We start from the raw sequence: 17,067 nt of genomic DNA on the forward strand, positions 1-17,067 counted from the left end.
CGAATTCAAACAGGGGAATTCACACAGGTTAATTCACACAGGCCAATTCAAACAGGTTAATTCAAACAAGCGACTTTCATTCCGTCAAATTCACACAGGCAAATTGCTTTCCTGAAAGAGGGCTTAAGAAAGAATAGACTTAAAGGACCACTATAGTGCCACTAAAACAAACTCGTTTTCCTGGCTCTATAGGGTCTTTGGGTCCCCCCCACCCTGTGGGTCCCACTCCCGCCGGGCTCTAGGGGGAGGAAGGGGTTAAAGGCTTACCTTTCTCCAGCGCCGGGCTCCCTCAATAAGTCCATAGGAAAGCATTTCTCAATGCTTTCCTATGGACGCTGGCGTCTTCTCACTGTGAAAATCACAGTGAGAAGCACGGAAGCGCCTCTAGCGGTGGTCAATGAGACAGCCACGAGAGGCTGGATTAACCCTATTGGAAACATAGCAGTTGCTCTGACAAAAAAAAAGAGCAGTAAATAAAAATCTTTATTTAAATATTTATATAAATCTATATATTTTACTTCTCCTTTTTTCCCCTCTAATAGTCACTTCTCACTCTCATTTGATCTGTGAATAAAGTCAAGATTTAGTGACAGCCCTCTAACTATCAATCACCTTTATTCCCAATTATTATCTATTGTTCGGTGCCACAGATGGAAACCCAAATCACAAATCCAATGAAACTGACCATGTCCAGTTTGTTTGTTTTGTTTAATGTACTTATGGTGCTTCAAACTCACAGAATTTGGACGATCCGCCAAACTACCCAAATTTCAGACAAGTCACAATTCGGATCAAACTGAATGCAGTCGACTTGGAGAATGTTTCCAGTTTGGCTACTCTGGTCTTAAATGTGAAATTGAAATTCATCTTGATTTCATAAGAATTTTCGTTTGTGAATAATCGTGTAACACTCAAACTTTCTATGTGTTTAGGTTATTCACGAATTGTCCTGCTATACAGCTGAGATTATTTGTTAAATTATATCAGATTTATTCCCTAAATGCAAAAACAAAATGTATACATTTTGCTCACAGAATTATTAGCTAATGTGCAGATTTTGCAATTAATGTAAATTTTTTCAAAATCACATGGTCTCTCCCTCGACCTGTTAACGAGCTATCGGCAGCCACCAGACTCCTAGGGACCAAAGTCCCTTCTCTTTGTAAAATGTAGTCACATGGAGAATACCTGTGATATTCAGGGTTGCTATGACTGGCCCAAGACTTTTTTTTGCCAGAGGACCACAAGTACTATGGGTGACCACATAAATAAAACATGTGCTGCTAAGGTAAGCTATGAGGATGCACAGCCTCCCGGTAAGACCTACTTCAATATTGCAGTAGGCAAGGGTTGTATTTTCAGTTTTGAAACCGTGGAGTAAAGTGAGACAGGGACAAGGGAGTTATTTCCAAAGAGAATCCAAAGAGAATCGGTTGTAATATTGGTTCCTGTGTGCCTTTAAGTTTTATAAAATCATCACTGTTCAATGAATGCCTCCTAAATGTCCTACATAACAGGTGTTCTTGGTTAATAACCCAGTACTAACTATACTGTGCTCTGCAGTTTTCAACTTCTCTTTGATATTAATATATTTCATTAATGTCTTTGCACTTTAAATTGCATTCAATAAAAGCTGTTCTTGCGAGAAAGTACAGCTGTCATATATTTTGACTACTTGAGACTTTGTATTCTTTACCCATCCCACTAAAACGCTGTTTGCTGACTTGTTGTGCGGAATTCCATAATTTATATATATTAGATTCCGGCATCTTGCTATTAAGCTTCCATCTGTCATTGTTTAATTATCAGTTTCTTTGACTAACTTTTTCGGTGGATTAATTTTAATTAAAACTATGCAGTACAGATACTTATACACAATTGCTTAATAGATTTTTGAATGCTTATAAGCAATATATTTAGCAATTTTCTGGGTTAAGGATTTAAGAGAGGACTGTATTAACATTGCTGATATACTAATGTGTTTCAAAAATTTAAAGGATTAAAAATGAGTTATGAAAAAATACAATGAGCACGCATTGAAGGAACCGTTCATTAGCAGTCATGACCTTTGTTACCACATCTAATGATTATTATGGAGGCAATTAGCATGCTGACTTTTTTATGCTTCTTAGAGAGTTCAAACCAGGACTACAGTCAATGAATAAGGAACACTTTAAAAAAAACAAAAAAATGTTTATTGTAAACAATGTTTGCTTCATACCAGCAGATTCGGGTTTATAAAACTGACTAGAAATGAAGTGAAGGGGGCGGAGCCAAGCTATCAAGCCGAGCAGACACGCTTTATGAGAGCTCCTAACTATCGAGGCAAATATCACCCTTTTTGGGATACAACGCCCCTCAATACCCTGACACTCTACTACAGAGATGGGTCGGAAAACAAAAAAACTAAGGCCAGACAAGCCATGTCAGAGCCTGTATATCGGCGACCTCCTACGCCAGGCCAGCCGCACGGCAGGGCCCAAGATGGCCGCCTACCCCGAGAATTACTCGGACCTATGCGACGACTTCTACCAGGAGGATGAAGAAGAAGTAATGCCCGCGGTGCAACCCACTAAACCGATCCCTACGGGGCCCGACACCTCACCGGTCACCACCGAGGTCCTCACGACACTCTTGACGACCCTCCAGAACACTATACTGGTGGACACGGCAAAGATCCGCGAGGACATACGAGGCCTGTCGGGCAGGCTGGGCAACTTGGAGGGAACCACCTATGGAACATGCCACGCAACTTACCTCACTACAACGTGAAATTGCCCACTTACAGCAACAACATAAAGTCTATGACCAACGTTTAGCCATAATGGAAGATACGAGGCGCAGACTGAACGTGAAAATAAGGGGCGTCCCGGAGGACATACCCGCCGAGGAAATGCCTCACCTCTTGCGGCGACTATTCACAGGACTCCTGCCCCCAAGACAGGGAAGGGCAGTGGGCCTGGAAGAATCCTTCCGCATCCCCAAGTCACCCAAAGCCCCAAAGGAGACCCCCAGGGACCTGGTGGTTCGCCTAATGACCGGAAAAGACAGAGCCGCAATACTGACCGCAGCCAGAGATCGCACGCCATACGACTTTGAAGGCATGCACCTCACTTTCTACACAGATCTGTCCGGCTATACCCTAGCATGGCGACGATCGCTGGCACCTCTTACCGCCCTGCTCAGACAACACAAGATACAGTACCGCTGGCGGATGGCGCACAAGCTCCAAGTCCTAAAGGACAATGTCACATAGGACATTCATGATCTCCAAGAAGCAGCTGGGCTACTAGCTGAACTTGGCCTGCCTCAGGACTCACTAGCTGCCAACGGAGAGGACATGGCAGGGCGAGCCTCCCATAGCTGGAACCCTGCTACCGCAAAACCCTTCATACCCCGGGGACAGCGGCTGGCTCCCGGCGCGGCGGCCACTACCTGGACTTTACCTGAGCACTCCGGGTAGAAGGATGACCAGACCGGAGCGAAGGACTTAAACCCACACGGACACCCATATGAGGACTGTTACCCATTAACCACTGCCTACAGGCACAGTTTACGTTATGGTTTCTTTCAGGCCGTTAGCTACCTTTACTTTTCCTTTAACAGGTATAGTGAGGCATTCCGCCAAGGCACTTGCCGCCTAAGAGGATACTAGATTACCCTTTTTGATCTGGCGGCCGCCTAAAAGGCAACTGCAATCTATACAACTGCAATATAGAACAAAAAAAGGTTGCGCCTAAAATATACAGTAAAACATATAAGGGTGTATATAATAAATAATATAAAATAGTACAATTTAATATTAAATATTAAATGAAATATAAATGGATAATTGGCAATAGTCCAAAACACTTATCATAAGTCCATAATGGTAGATGCCATGTATAAGGACAGGGATTCTGAGGCGTAAAATGGGGTGTGTCTTCACAAAGGTGTCCTGGAATCTAGTGAAGTAATATGTGGAGAAAAAGACAAGAGGAACTCCAATGGCACAGTATATAGATGAATAAAATGGTAAAGAAAATAAAAGTAGTCTTACTCACACTTTTCAGAGCTAGAACCTAGCTCTGATATAACGCACGTGAAGTGGAATAATCCCCACTCAAGGATATGCGGAGTAATATTGATTGGCGAGTATCTGGCTCAGATTCAACGTCCAAGTTGGTATTATTCAACCCAGGGAGGAAAAATAAAGTATATAGTGCTCTCTGTATAGTAATTAAAAGGTGTAAAAAGAGAATAAGTATACTACTCACAGTATATAGAGCAGGCTTGTACTGCTCAATGTAGGCGCTTGGGTGGTATTATCCCCACCTAAGGATTCTTTAGGCTTCTCGTCAGGTAGACAGTATATGTATAGTCCGGTGAAAAAGAAATGAAAATGGCTATAAAATGTTTTATGCCAAAATATTTTCTTTATTGTAAAGTAATAAAATTAATATATAAACGCGTTTCGCCGCAAGGGCTTCTTCAAGTAGATAATAGTAAAAAGAGGGACACACCTGACATGACAATGGTTTATATAAGATACAGTAATGTTTGGAATTTTGAAAATCCCGCCAAAATGACGTCATCAGTAGCATAACTGAAATACAAATCAAATAACAATGAAATATAAATGATTGTACATATAGAGCATATAATATAGGTACATTCATTTAAACACAAAAACGAAGGTTTAAAAGAGGATGGCTAGAAGGTTGGAGGAGATTTTAAACTAGTGGTATGGGGGGAGTGTCAAAGCAATCTAGAAAATTGAGATAGGATGAAAAGGAGATGGGCTTTAACTCAGACCAGCGTTTATTTCTGGTTATTGACTTTTGGCTTTCCCTCATCGTTGTGTCTCATTCTGTGTCCCCGACCTCGGCAAGTATTCTGACTATTCTCTGGTAAGTTTGGCCATTGTAAGGTCCGGTAAGACGTTATCTTTAGTCCTAGGTGTGATACAGTTCTGCGTGATGGATCAACTAGTAATCCTGACACTTACGGACTCAAATTAACAGGGACTAATTATAAAAAAAAGAAAAGAAAAAATAGTACTATTATTAAATAAGAAAAATAATAGAAATACACATTACGTATAAAATTAGTAGTGATATGAAGGCTGTAATAGCCCACTCGTGAAGGTTGTAGACTGACACCTTAATAAGGCACTTGTTTTAACACAAAAATGTGAAAATTACTGTCGGTTTCTTGTCGGTTTCCAGTGCAAAAAATTTAACAATTAAAACACTTCACACTAGCACAGTGATATATTATGAGCTACTGAACCCTATGTCCAATAGTGCCTGCTTTTAAAAAATATGAGTGCAGAAATTTAGCAAGCTAGTGGCCTCCAATATTAGAGGGTATTGATATTGCAACAATTGTATCAACCAATGTAATTGATACAGTAGCAATAGCTGCTACGTTTAACCCCTTAAGGACCAAACTTCTGGAATAAAAGGGAATCGTGACATGTCACACATGTCATGTGTCCTTAAGGGGTTAAGGAATAAGGAGGGGGGAAAAAGAACAAAAAAAACGAGGACTAAAGTAGCAAGCCCAAATCCCAAAACATGGCTTTAAGTGTTGCAGCTTTTTGAGAGGTGTGCGTTGTAGATTTCTGTGTGTAATATGTGCATAGCTGCAGAGGCGGCTCTAGACTTTATGAGGCCTTAGGCGAAACTCAAACATGAGGCCCCATTAACACTCAAAGTGAAAAAATAATAGTGTTGCATTTTGTGTGTATAAGGAGCAGTCAAAGCTTGCAGTCTCGCTACTTCCTGTGCCCCTGCATTGTGAGCTCTCTGGCTGAAGTTGTTGCATAATTTGCACACAAAAAAAATTAGCAAACAAAATAAATACATTTAATTTGCAAGTATTCCAATCGTTTATACACAATTGTGGGGTATGGTTGCATAGCCTGCTAGTGGTATATACATAAGAACTGATGTGAATGGGTTATTGAAACAAAAAAAAAAGAAATTTGAGCAAAAAAGCTTTTAAAAAATCATTTACCAAATATTAAAGTGTGTATGATGTATGTCTTCAGCTGGTGACTGTGACAGAGTGAGTAAAGATTACCAGTGGCAGGGAGATTGTGACAGGACGAAGGAGGCAAATGTGACAGGGTGGGGGGAGTTGTGAGAGAGAATGAGGGAGGGTGAGTATGACGTGTTTGACGGAGGTTTGAGGGAGTGTGACAGGGCGAGTGGAGGTAAGTGTGTCAGAGCAATAGTGGCATGGTAGGAGGGCTGAGTGTGTCAGGATTGGAGTGGTTAATATATCATGGTAAGTGTGGCATAGTTGGGGGAGTGTGAGTAACACAGGATTGGTGTGAAGGGTGAATGCAGCATGGTTAGAGGAGGGAGTATGACAGGATTAAGGGGGGGGTGAGTGAGGCAGAGTGTGACAGGGATAGAGGCAATAATGTGACAAGATATGTGTGGCAGGGTTGGGGGAGAGTGACAGAGTGAGAGAAGGTGAGTGTGACAGTATTAGGTGGGTGATACTGGGAGGGAGGGTGGTGATAGTATTAAGGAGGGGGATATTGGGAGGGAGGTAATCGTATGAAAGAGGGGGATACTGGGATGGGATGATAGAGTGAAAGGGGGGATACTGGGAGGGAGAGGGGCGCTAGAGTAAAATAGGGGGGATATTGGGAGAAATACCTTGTTTCTCTCCCTGGTGGTCCGGTGGGCTTCCTGGTGGTCCGGTGTTCAGGATATCCGGTCTGCAGCTCCGCAGTGTGCAGAGCTGCAGACCATGTATCTCGCAAGACCTGGTCAGAGCATTGCCGTGGTAACCCGCGGCAATGCTCTGATTGACCATAACTCGCGAAACACATGGTCTGCAGCTCTGCACACTGCGGAGGTGCAGACCTGTGTCTGCGATTGGAATACTGAGCGAGCTGCCGGACCCCTTCTGCCCCAAGATAGCCGCAAGGCCCCCAACAGCACGAGGCCTTAGGCGGCCGCCTGATTAGATAGCCGCCTCTGCATAGCTGTGGGTGATGTGTGCGGCTGTGTGTGGCTAGCTGCGAGCAGTGGTGTATCCTGGTTTTGTGCTGCCCTAGGCATGACAAAACTCAGGCGCCCCCCTGCACCCACGCGTACCCCCTCCATGCCCCCCCCCCGGCCCCGCCTTCAAAATACACATACACACTCAGTGTCAGACACACACATTCACTGACAGACAGACAGGCAGACATACACTAGTTAACAGACATACACACTCACTAACCGACACATACAGTCACTAGCAGACACACACATTCACTAACAGACACACATACACTCTCACTAACAGACACACCAAAACTAACAGACACACACATCGTTACACACTCACTAACAGACACACACACACTCACTCACTAACAGACACACACACACTCACTAACAGACACACACACACTCACTAACAGACACACACACACTCACTAACACACACACACACACACACACACTTTAAAAAAAATAAAAAATGCAATCCCCCCAGCCTCCTTACCTTTGGGAAGGCTGGGGTGGATTAACACTTTCTCTTGGGTCCAGTGGGGCTGCAGGGCGGGCAGGCGGTCAGTCAGTGCTGTCAGCGAGGGATCACTTTCCCCAGCGCTCTCTGCTCAGCTCCCTTGCGCGCCATGTAGTGATGCCGTAGTCGGAACATGACGTCATATTCCGGTTCCGGCATCACTGCAGTGCGCGCGAGGGAGCTGTACAGGGGGATTAATGCTCCCTCGCCGCTTGCCCGGAGAGTGCTGCCAGACGGCTTTTTTTGCCGCCCCCCAGAAAGTGCCACCCAAGGCAAATGCCTTGTTTGCCTCGGGGTAAATACACCCCTGGCTGCGAGTGGTATATGTAGCTGTGTGAGTAGCTCGGATTGATATGTGTGGGCCACTGAGTGTTGTGTGTGGCAATGTGTGGGAAATACACATGGAATTTCCATTTAGTACAAGATGGGAAAGGAGATTCAAGTTAGCTGCCCCTCAGCCCAATATGACTAGTGGGGGGTTTGGTATTGTACTGAGGTGTTAAAGGCAGTAGTGAGGGATAGATGCTGAAGTGGTGGTTATGGGCTATATAAAAGTAAACATATATAATGTTTCTTCCCCCTTCCCTTCCCTTAGCCCAGGGAAGGGGGAATTCTGAACCATGGTGGTTCGGTGGAAAATGCAGCATGTCTGCATCACTGTGGGTGTTGTACGAATTAATCAAATGCTTTTTATTCTTCACCTAATAGAATTGATCCTTTACTCGTCGAGTCCCATTCATTGAATGAGTTCTGGCATAGTTTAAAAGGCATGTCATTAGTTCATACCAGCTGAAAAGAATATGTGCACAAGTCTAGTTGCAATGAAGAGAGATCTCAGTTGCACTCTACTGGACCAGAGAGATTAAGTTTCACTCCAGTTTTCCCTGTCAAGGTATGAAAAGGGAGGCTGGGTGGTCCTCACTGTGACCCCCCCCACCCAATTTTTTTTTTTAAAGTAAGTGTATATATGAATGTGTATTTGAGTGTGAGTCTATGTGTGTGTCTATATCTCTGTATGAGTCTATGTGTATATGAATGAGTATGTATATGTGGCGGCAACCCCGTGAGAGCAGGGGTTTCTGCAGCCAGAGAGGTCCTTTCCCCCTAGTATGAGCAGTGCCTAAATATCCCCAAGCAGAAATCCAAGCGGTAAAGAAGCAGGTATAGCAGTTCCCTACAAACATGAGACGAGGCTCTGTGTTGAGGGTGAAGTTGAACTGGTTTAATGGGAGCCACAGCTGGCTTTATATACAAGTTCCCATGCAAGGGGTTTCTACTTACATATTCCAGGGGCATTCCCCACTGGACCTGAGAGTAGACTGCAGAAAAGTACATACATAATATTATTCAAACACCCCAAAACACATAATTAACAGTGTGGTACCCCCTTAAATACTATATCCCCGGATAGCTTGGATCTGAACGCCCAACAAATCTGAAATGCTCTTAGATCCCACCAATATAGTCGAAACGCCACTGAGGTACAGTTTTGACCGACCGCACACAAGGCGCCTGCCCAAAAGAGTTCCATGGATTCAGTCTGTGTGGTCGGTCTCTTTCAAGAATACCAAAATAAAACAAAATACAGAAAGTATATGTTCGTATGAGGGTCAGTCATGTGCCCCTCATTTGGGAGTTTATTTCTACCGAACGCAGCTCTAGTGAATCCAATTAAACAGAACATGTGTGGGGCTTGAAGTCCCAGCGGTGTTCACGCCGCCGAGTGGCCGATTTTAGTTCCATAAACTCGACAACCAAACAGCGCTGGCCAAGTTCGTGAAGTAAAGATGGCCGCCGCCTCGTGTTCAACCATATGAACGACAGACACTCAGCCGACCACTTAGAACATTGGTAATTGCAGTTTTCGAAAGTGTGAAAAGAGGTCAGCCAGGTTTATGAGTGGCACACAACTGTTCTGGGTGGTCAATCCATTCGGTAGATAGTTCGGTATACAAACCAAGGTGTTTGTATACCGAACCAAGTAAAAGAAAACGATAATCCATGGACAGGGGATCTGTCACAGTATATAAGTTTAGGTGAATATGAATGTGAGTATGTGCATGTAATTCCCCTAAAAAAAGAGGATTGGGGAGAGGTGGGTGGATAAAGACACAAAATAAAAAACTATTTATAGCTCGGGGTGCTGTTTGCCAAAATACATATCTGCCCCTGGTGCCATGTAACAGAGTTACGCCTCTGGACATCCACATCAGGCATGAGCTGCAGTGTAGTCTAGTTTAGTGACTTTATTGATATTTTCCATAAATTACAAGTAGAGAACAAATACAATAGAAGCTGCAGTTGTACTTAACTACCTTTATTTGACAATAAAACAGAAAGATTGCATTATACTTAATTATTTTTTATTACCACATTGTTTGATTATTGACCCCAAAAAATACAATTTACATTTATTATGTTTTCTTTTTTATTGTTGTTGTTTTATAAACATTTTCCTAGTTAAATATAAGAATTCCATTATATTGTTTTCGCTAATACAAAATAATTGTGTACACCTCTTTCTTCATATTTAGATGCTATCATGAAAAAAATAAGTTTCTAAAAGTTTCTAACAATGCTGTATGTGGTTTTACAAAACGTAACCTTTCTGCTTTATAGGCCTTTCATACGTCTGTTAAACGTATATTTATTTTTTTATCTAAAACTTTAAAAGCTTTTTTTTTTTTTTTTCTCTTGAAGAGCTGAATAATTATTTTATATTTCAAATGCAAATACATTTTAACTTTTCAGGCTTCATTTCTAAACGTTTGGAATTTCAATAAATTACAGAAATCTAAAACTGCAGACGCTGGCTTTCGAAAATCCTAACTTTCATCCTTCCTGCTTAGAAGAATCCTGCAGCATAAATGAAACATATGTATGTTTGCTGGCTGACACTGGGTTATTCGACAATGTCACTGGCTTATTTGCAATAATAAAAATGAGTTTGTCAGTCCCCCGTCCCCCGTCCCCCCCCCCCCATCTAACAATAATAAGATTCAGTAACATTTTCCATAAAAGTAAATTTAGCTCGTAGAGTATACTAGACTATCTCAGGTTTAGAACACACAAAAAAAGAAAAGAAAAATGCATTTTCTGTTTAGAATATTAAATTGTGACTGCATTTTAGCATGTTTTTCTACAATTAGATTACATTTTATTATAATTAAATTAACATTATTGAATCCTATTTCTATGCATTTTGTACATGGTCCACTCATTAGGGCCCGCCAGGGAGCCTGTCAACCAGCTTGGCGTGCACCCCCTCTTTGGAAAACCATGCCTCCTTTATATAAAAAACTGCATATTTTGGCCATCAACAGTGACGTAAGTGGCATCACATGATGCTTCCCTAGGTCACCCACTGCGATAATACCTGTAAACCTATAGACATAATATAAAGTGCAAACAATACGTATACAATATAAAATACTGCCTGTCAATTTTTTGGCAATTAGTTAAATGTGCTAATATTCTGAGGACACAAAGAGATAAGGAATCTATTAAAGGACCACTCTAGTGCCAGGAAAGCATACTCGTTTTCCTGGCACTAGAGTGCCCTGAGGGTGCCCCCACCCTCAGGGACCCCCTCCCGCCCGGATCTGGAAAGGGGAAAGGGGTTAAATCTTACCTTTTTCCAGCGCTGGGCGGAGAGCTCTCCTGCTGCACTCCTCCTCCGATCCTCCTCTTCTCCTCCCCGTCGGCTGAATGCGCACGCGCGGCAAGAGCTGCGCGCGCATTCAGCCGGTCACATAGGAAAGCATTCATAATGCTTTCCTATGGACGCTTGCGTGCTCTCACTGTGATTTTCACAGTGAGAATCACGCAAGCGCCTCTAGCGGCTGTCAGTGAGACAGCCACTAGAGGAAAAAGGGGAAGGCTTAACTAATTGATAAACATAGCAGTTTCTCTGAAACTGCTATGTTTATAAAACAATTAGTTAACCCTAGCTGGACCTGGCACCCAGACCACTTCATTAAGCTGAAGTGGTCTGGGTGCCTAGAGTGGTCCTTTAACCCCTTAAGGACACATGACGTGTGTGACATGTCATGATTCCCTTTTACTCCAGAAGTTTGGTCCTTAAGGGGTTAAACAGAATTCCTAGATGACGTCAGTAAGTCTACGGCAGCCGTTAGAGTACAATACTAGGCTGTATATCTCTTGCGTCTAATGGTGCCAGTGGCTAATGGTGGACAAACTTGATAATGCAACAAATATACACATAGGCATTGAAATACAATTATTAGATCCCTTAATTTAATATTACACAAGGCTACTTCCAAGTGCTCTGAATTAAGGATACAAGCCTCTAATAAACAAAAGAATACAGATGCACAATAAATGTAGCTTGTTAGTACTGCAATTGACAAACCACACCTATAACACCTACAAACTAAGAGGGAGAACTGCAATAAATCAATAAATGAGCTACCTGTCACGGAATTTTAATAGTAGAAAAATATTAAGAGAGAAGAATAAAAAAATAAAACAAATTATAAAAAAATATTTATAAAAAAGAGGAAATCTACAGAAATAACATGACAGGAGGCAGATATGGTTATAAACAATTACATCCCATAGGGCACATTTCATGCTTACCTACATAGTATTTCATATACGTGTTCGTGTGGGGTTCCAATGTGGGAAGACCTTGAAGAAGTTCAAGTAGCGGACCAGAAGTTGGTCATTTATGTTGTATGCCGTGGAACTGAACAAGTGGGGCGGACCAAGACTGGTCATTGGGTTATACACTGCAAATGGGAATACAGTATATAGAAAACCGTGTGTGAAAGTTATATTCCTAAGACATATATTTACTATATCCAATTAGTCTATTATGACATCATCTTTACAACTTATATGTATAGAATAATCTTTTATTTAGTTAAATTGCTAAGTTTATTTTTTTCTATCAATTTAAAAATATATATTATTATTTTTTTTGTAATAGTTGCTTCCCTGTTTAGATGGTGGAGGGTAAACTCCATACCCCTTTAGGATTCTAAGATTAGCTAAATGTCCACTCAAGTTCATATTATCCTATGAAGTAACCCATTGATACAGTAATACTCTTATTTCTATTCTTTAAGAAAATAGACACTGGAAGAGGATCACAACATTTATTAATGAGTAGTTTTCCAATAGTTATTAGCCTATGCATTAACCTATTGATATAGTATTATCTCTATTTTCTAAGATATTTAAATAAATAGTTCTGAAAGAAAGTATCTTAATCTATTAGTGGGCTGATGCCCGCTCCCCCTCCCCCCTCCCCTTTTTAAGGCAGACGATTATATGCTATTTATATTAATACTATAGTCACCTTGATCTATCTATATGCCAGCTGTCTAAACACTGTAGCAGGGTGTGTCTTGATATAGAAGAATTGGGTTTACATTAGAGGGATAAAGGGGCCTTTACACTCTAGTGTGAAGGTTAATTCGATATTAACAATGAAACATGGGAATATACTTCCCTGAAAAGTTTTTATAAGACAGACACATTCAGTCCAAGAAGGCTGGTTTCAGTCTTCTACAAATGTATGACTAAAAGTACATAAATATTCAATCATCATAATTGCGTGAAGCAGAAGATTGCCATAATGTGTATAGGTTAGAGTATTAACTTTTCTTTCATGAATCTACTTTGGGCTTTTGTGGGCAGTAGTTTTACAGTACAGCTATCTAGATCAGCGGCACATATTTACCGTACGCTGATAGAGGAGGCTCTCTTCTCCTTCTGACACATATCCCGTATTGAGACGGGGCGGGTCTTATTATTTGGTGCGAATCCTTTAAAACCAGAAACTAGGGAAGCCCATAGACATAGAATACCTAGACGCCACATTCTGTGCTGAGCGTCGAGGAATGCGGCAGCCATCTTGGACCGGTCGCCGCTCTACTGAAGCTATTGAAGAACACTTGGAAAGCCCATCTCACTAAAGGTAAGTGAAGGACTTGGGGGCACTCATAGCCCTTAATACCCCTACCCCATGTCATTAATGCCCCTACCCCTACACACACAGTGTTAATACCCCTATCCCTAGTCTTTAATACCCTACCCCTATGGTGTTAATACCCCTACCCCTACAGTGTTAATACCCCTGTGCTGGGGTAGGGGTATTAAGGACTGTGTGCGCTGGGATAGGGGTATTAACACTGTGTGTGTAGGGGTATTAAGGATTAGGAGTAGGGGCATTAATGACATGGGGTAGGGGTAGGGGTATTAAGGAGTAGGGGCATTAAGGGCTATAAGTGCCCCCCAGTCCTTCACTTACCTTTAGTGAGATGAACTTTCTAAGTGTTCTTCAATAGCTTCAGTAGAGCGGCGACCGGTCCAAGATGGCTGCCGCATTTCTCGCCGCTCAGCACAGAATGCCATAGACGTGCGGCGTCTATGCATTCTATGTCTATGGGGAAGACACTCTTACTAGCCCCGGACGAAGGCGCAATACTGTAGCACCAAAATGCGCGCCGGACGTTTTTATATGCTTATCTCTTTATTTTCACTTATCTTTAGGGCTTTAGGTGATGGGATTTTAGTGTGCTCATAAGTATGTCACTTTTAGTGGTCTGGGTGCCAGGTCCAGCTAGGGTTAACCCATTTTTTTTTATAAACATAGCAGTTTCAGAGAAACTGCTATGTTTATAAATGGGTTAATCCAGCCTCCAAATCCTCTAGTGGCTGTCTCACTGACAGCCGCTAGAGGCGCTTGCGTGATTCTCACTGTGAAAAATCACAGTGTGAGCACGCAAGCGTCCATAGGAAAGCATGCCGCGCGTGCGCATTCAGCCGAATGGGAGGAGAGGAGGAGGATCGGAGGAGGAGAGCTCCCCGCCCAGCGCTGGAATAAAGGTAAGTTTTAACCCTTTACTCTCCATCCAGCCCGGCGGGAGGGGGTCCCTGAGGGTGGGGGCACCCTCAGGGCACTATAGTGCCAGGAAAACTAGTATGTTTTTCTGGCACTATAGTGGTCATTTAACGATTGCTACCTCCCTCACAGATTTCATCTTTTCCCTTTATACCGTAGATCGCATATTCTGTGTTGTTTATGAAGAGAACTGCACATGTTTTTTCTTTATATGAGTACTCATGGGGCTTAAGCCAATGGCATTTTTGGAAACCCTGGGACACAGCTCTCCATACAATAACTTCTAGTAGAGACTATGATTAGATGTCCTAGAAGTTGGCCTCTTTTCAAGCCTGTTTATAAAGGTTATTCTAATCCCCATATTCAGTAGAGATAAATATACTCTAGACCCTCATATGATTTGGAGTTGAGGTCACTATGAGATATTCTAGGGAGGATTTACCCTCAATCTTTACATAAGTGGCTTTGAGGATTGGTTTCATCCTCCTCCGCTAGCACTGTCTAAATTACTTCCCCACTTTCGCTGTCATTACTTTTTAACAATTAGTAGACATACCACGCAATCCTAGCAATAATAAAGGCATTTTTCATGATTAAGCAATTGGATTAGCTGTGGAATAGTATTATGAAGTGTTAACTTTCTTTATAACACTTTAATCATGCACATTTTATCTATTGTGGAACTTGATCTGATTTATTTACAACTCTATACAGGAGTGTCATTCCAATACTTTGGTTCCCTTTGGGAACATTTACCATTATATTCCTAAGACAAAGCACATATGCAATCAAGAACATATTAGTCCGTCAGACAACATTGTCACCCAGTCTTTCCTGAGAACCCTTATCACATAAAGCTTATAAAATGTTTGAAATCATAGTCTTTATTGAGGCCCATAGGATATAGGGTCTTAAGAGTGCTAATCCATTTGGATTCTCTCTGCATAAGGAGCCTCTGCCTATTGCCACCCCTCCTGAGTGGGTGGACCCCATCAATAACTTGATATCTTAATTGATTTACATTATGTACGCATTGCTTAAAATGCTGCGGTACCGGTGCCATACAATTCCCAGTCTGCAGTGCCGCCCTGATACTCCTCTTGTTTTCGGCAATACTAACCTTCGTCTGGTGGGCTCTCCCACATAGACCAATCCACATGGACATTTCAGGATATAGATTACGAAATCCGAATTACTCGTGTAATAATCATTAATAGGGTACTTTTTACATGTATGTGGGAGCATAAAATGTTCCCCCTTTGATTATGCTGGTGCAGTTCGAACACCCTAAGCACGGGAAAGTGCCTTTTCTTAGGTTCTAAAAAAAAAAAATGTTTTTTAGAACTACCTTTATCATACTTAACTAGAATGTCTTTCAGGCTTTTCACTCTCTGATAGGAAAAAAAAGGGAGACTATTGAATTCCGATGGTAAATTCATATCTCCTCGGAAGACATTCCAGTGTTTGAGTACTATCTTCTTAATGTCTGAGCTTAAGGGGTTATAAGGGAGAATACATGGTATTAGTAAATGGTAATAGTAGTATGTTACATTTGTTCCCTTGAAAGTCCCTGCACCTTATCCTTATGTTTCTCTAATAGAGATGGTGGATATCCTCTCTCCAAAATTTGTTTTTACACATGTAGTCCAAACCAGTGTCTACTTCTGTCTTTTTTGATACTATCCTCTTAACAAGTAGGAGTCGACTATATGTCAAACCATTTTTAAAGTGTTCTGGATGAAAACAATCGTATTGAAGTAGGTTGTTTCTATCTGTTGGTTTAGAATAAATGTGGCTACAGAGTTTGTTATTCACTCCAGTAACCTGAACATCCAAGAGCGGTACCATGCCCCTATCACTTGTAAATGTAAATTTGAGATTTGGATCCAAAGTGTTCAAACTATATTACTTGCTCAGTAAAAATCAAGTAAAGTAAGAGTTGTATTCTATGGACTAAATTATATTTTACATTGCTTCAGTCTTTTATTTACTCATTTTGGAGAGGGGACGTTGTTAAAGGGAAGCTGTATATTGTTCTATTTAACAGAAAAATCGAAGCACAGCATAATATTCTAGATAATTTCAATTTAAAAATGTTACCCAAAGTAGGTTGGTATTTTCTTTATCACAACATCCATTAGATTGTCAATCTGTGCTTGTAAAAAAAAAAAAGGAAAAAAAAAAAAAAAAGGACTGATTTTTGCAACATTCTCTCTTGAAAAGTCCATCTGTGCAAATGTCTATGTATCATTGGGATTAAGGGCATGATACTATTTGCTCAAATCTACAGACCCGCCAAGTCGCTCTGTGTAATTCTATGTGCCAGATGACCAAATAAACATTTCAGTTCTACAGCTAAGATTGTATTTCTTTGGCATCTGCTATAAAAGGAAAACACAGACCATGCAAACCAACACCGTCCTTTAAAAAGAGAAAGGACACAAATACCACTGAAATTATTGTAAATGCTGAACATACAAACATGTGCCTATTGTATACTGTAAAACAACAACATAATTACATAGCTGAAACGAGACTTGCGTCCATCAAGTTCAGCCTCCCTCCACATATGTAAGGAAGGCTGAACTTATTTAAAAACAAAAACACATTTTTTTATAATAAATTATTCCACTTAAAGGATCACTATAGTGTCAGGAAAACAAAATGGTTTTCCAGACACT

At 41.4% G+C, this 17,067-nt stretch overlaps 1 protein-coding gene across 1 annotated transcript in view; it reads left to right on the forward strand.

The window, feature by feature from the left end:
- The window catches only part of TASL (TLR adaptor interacting with endolysosomal SLC15A4), a 358,686-nt gene that overhangs the window by 169,070 nt on the left and 172,549 nt on the right, over positions 1–17,067 (forward strand). The window lies entirely within an intron of this gene.

This window comes from Pelobates fuscus, chromosome 1 (assembly GCF_036172605.1).
Source record: "Pelobates fuscus isolate aPelFus1 chromosome 1, aPelFus1.pri, whole genome shotgun sequence".
Taxonomy (NCBI): domain Eukaryota; kingdom Metazoa; phylum Chordata; class Amphibia; order Anura; family Pelobatidae; genus Pelobates; species Pelobates fuscus.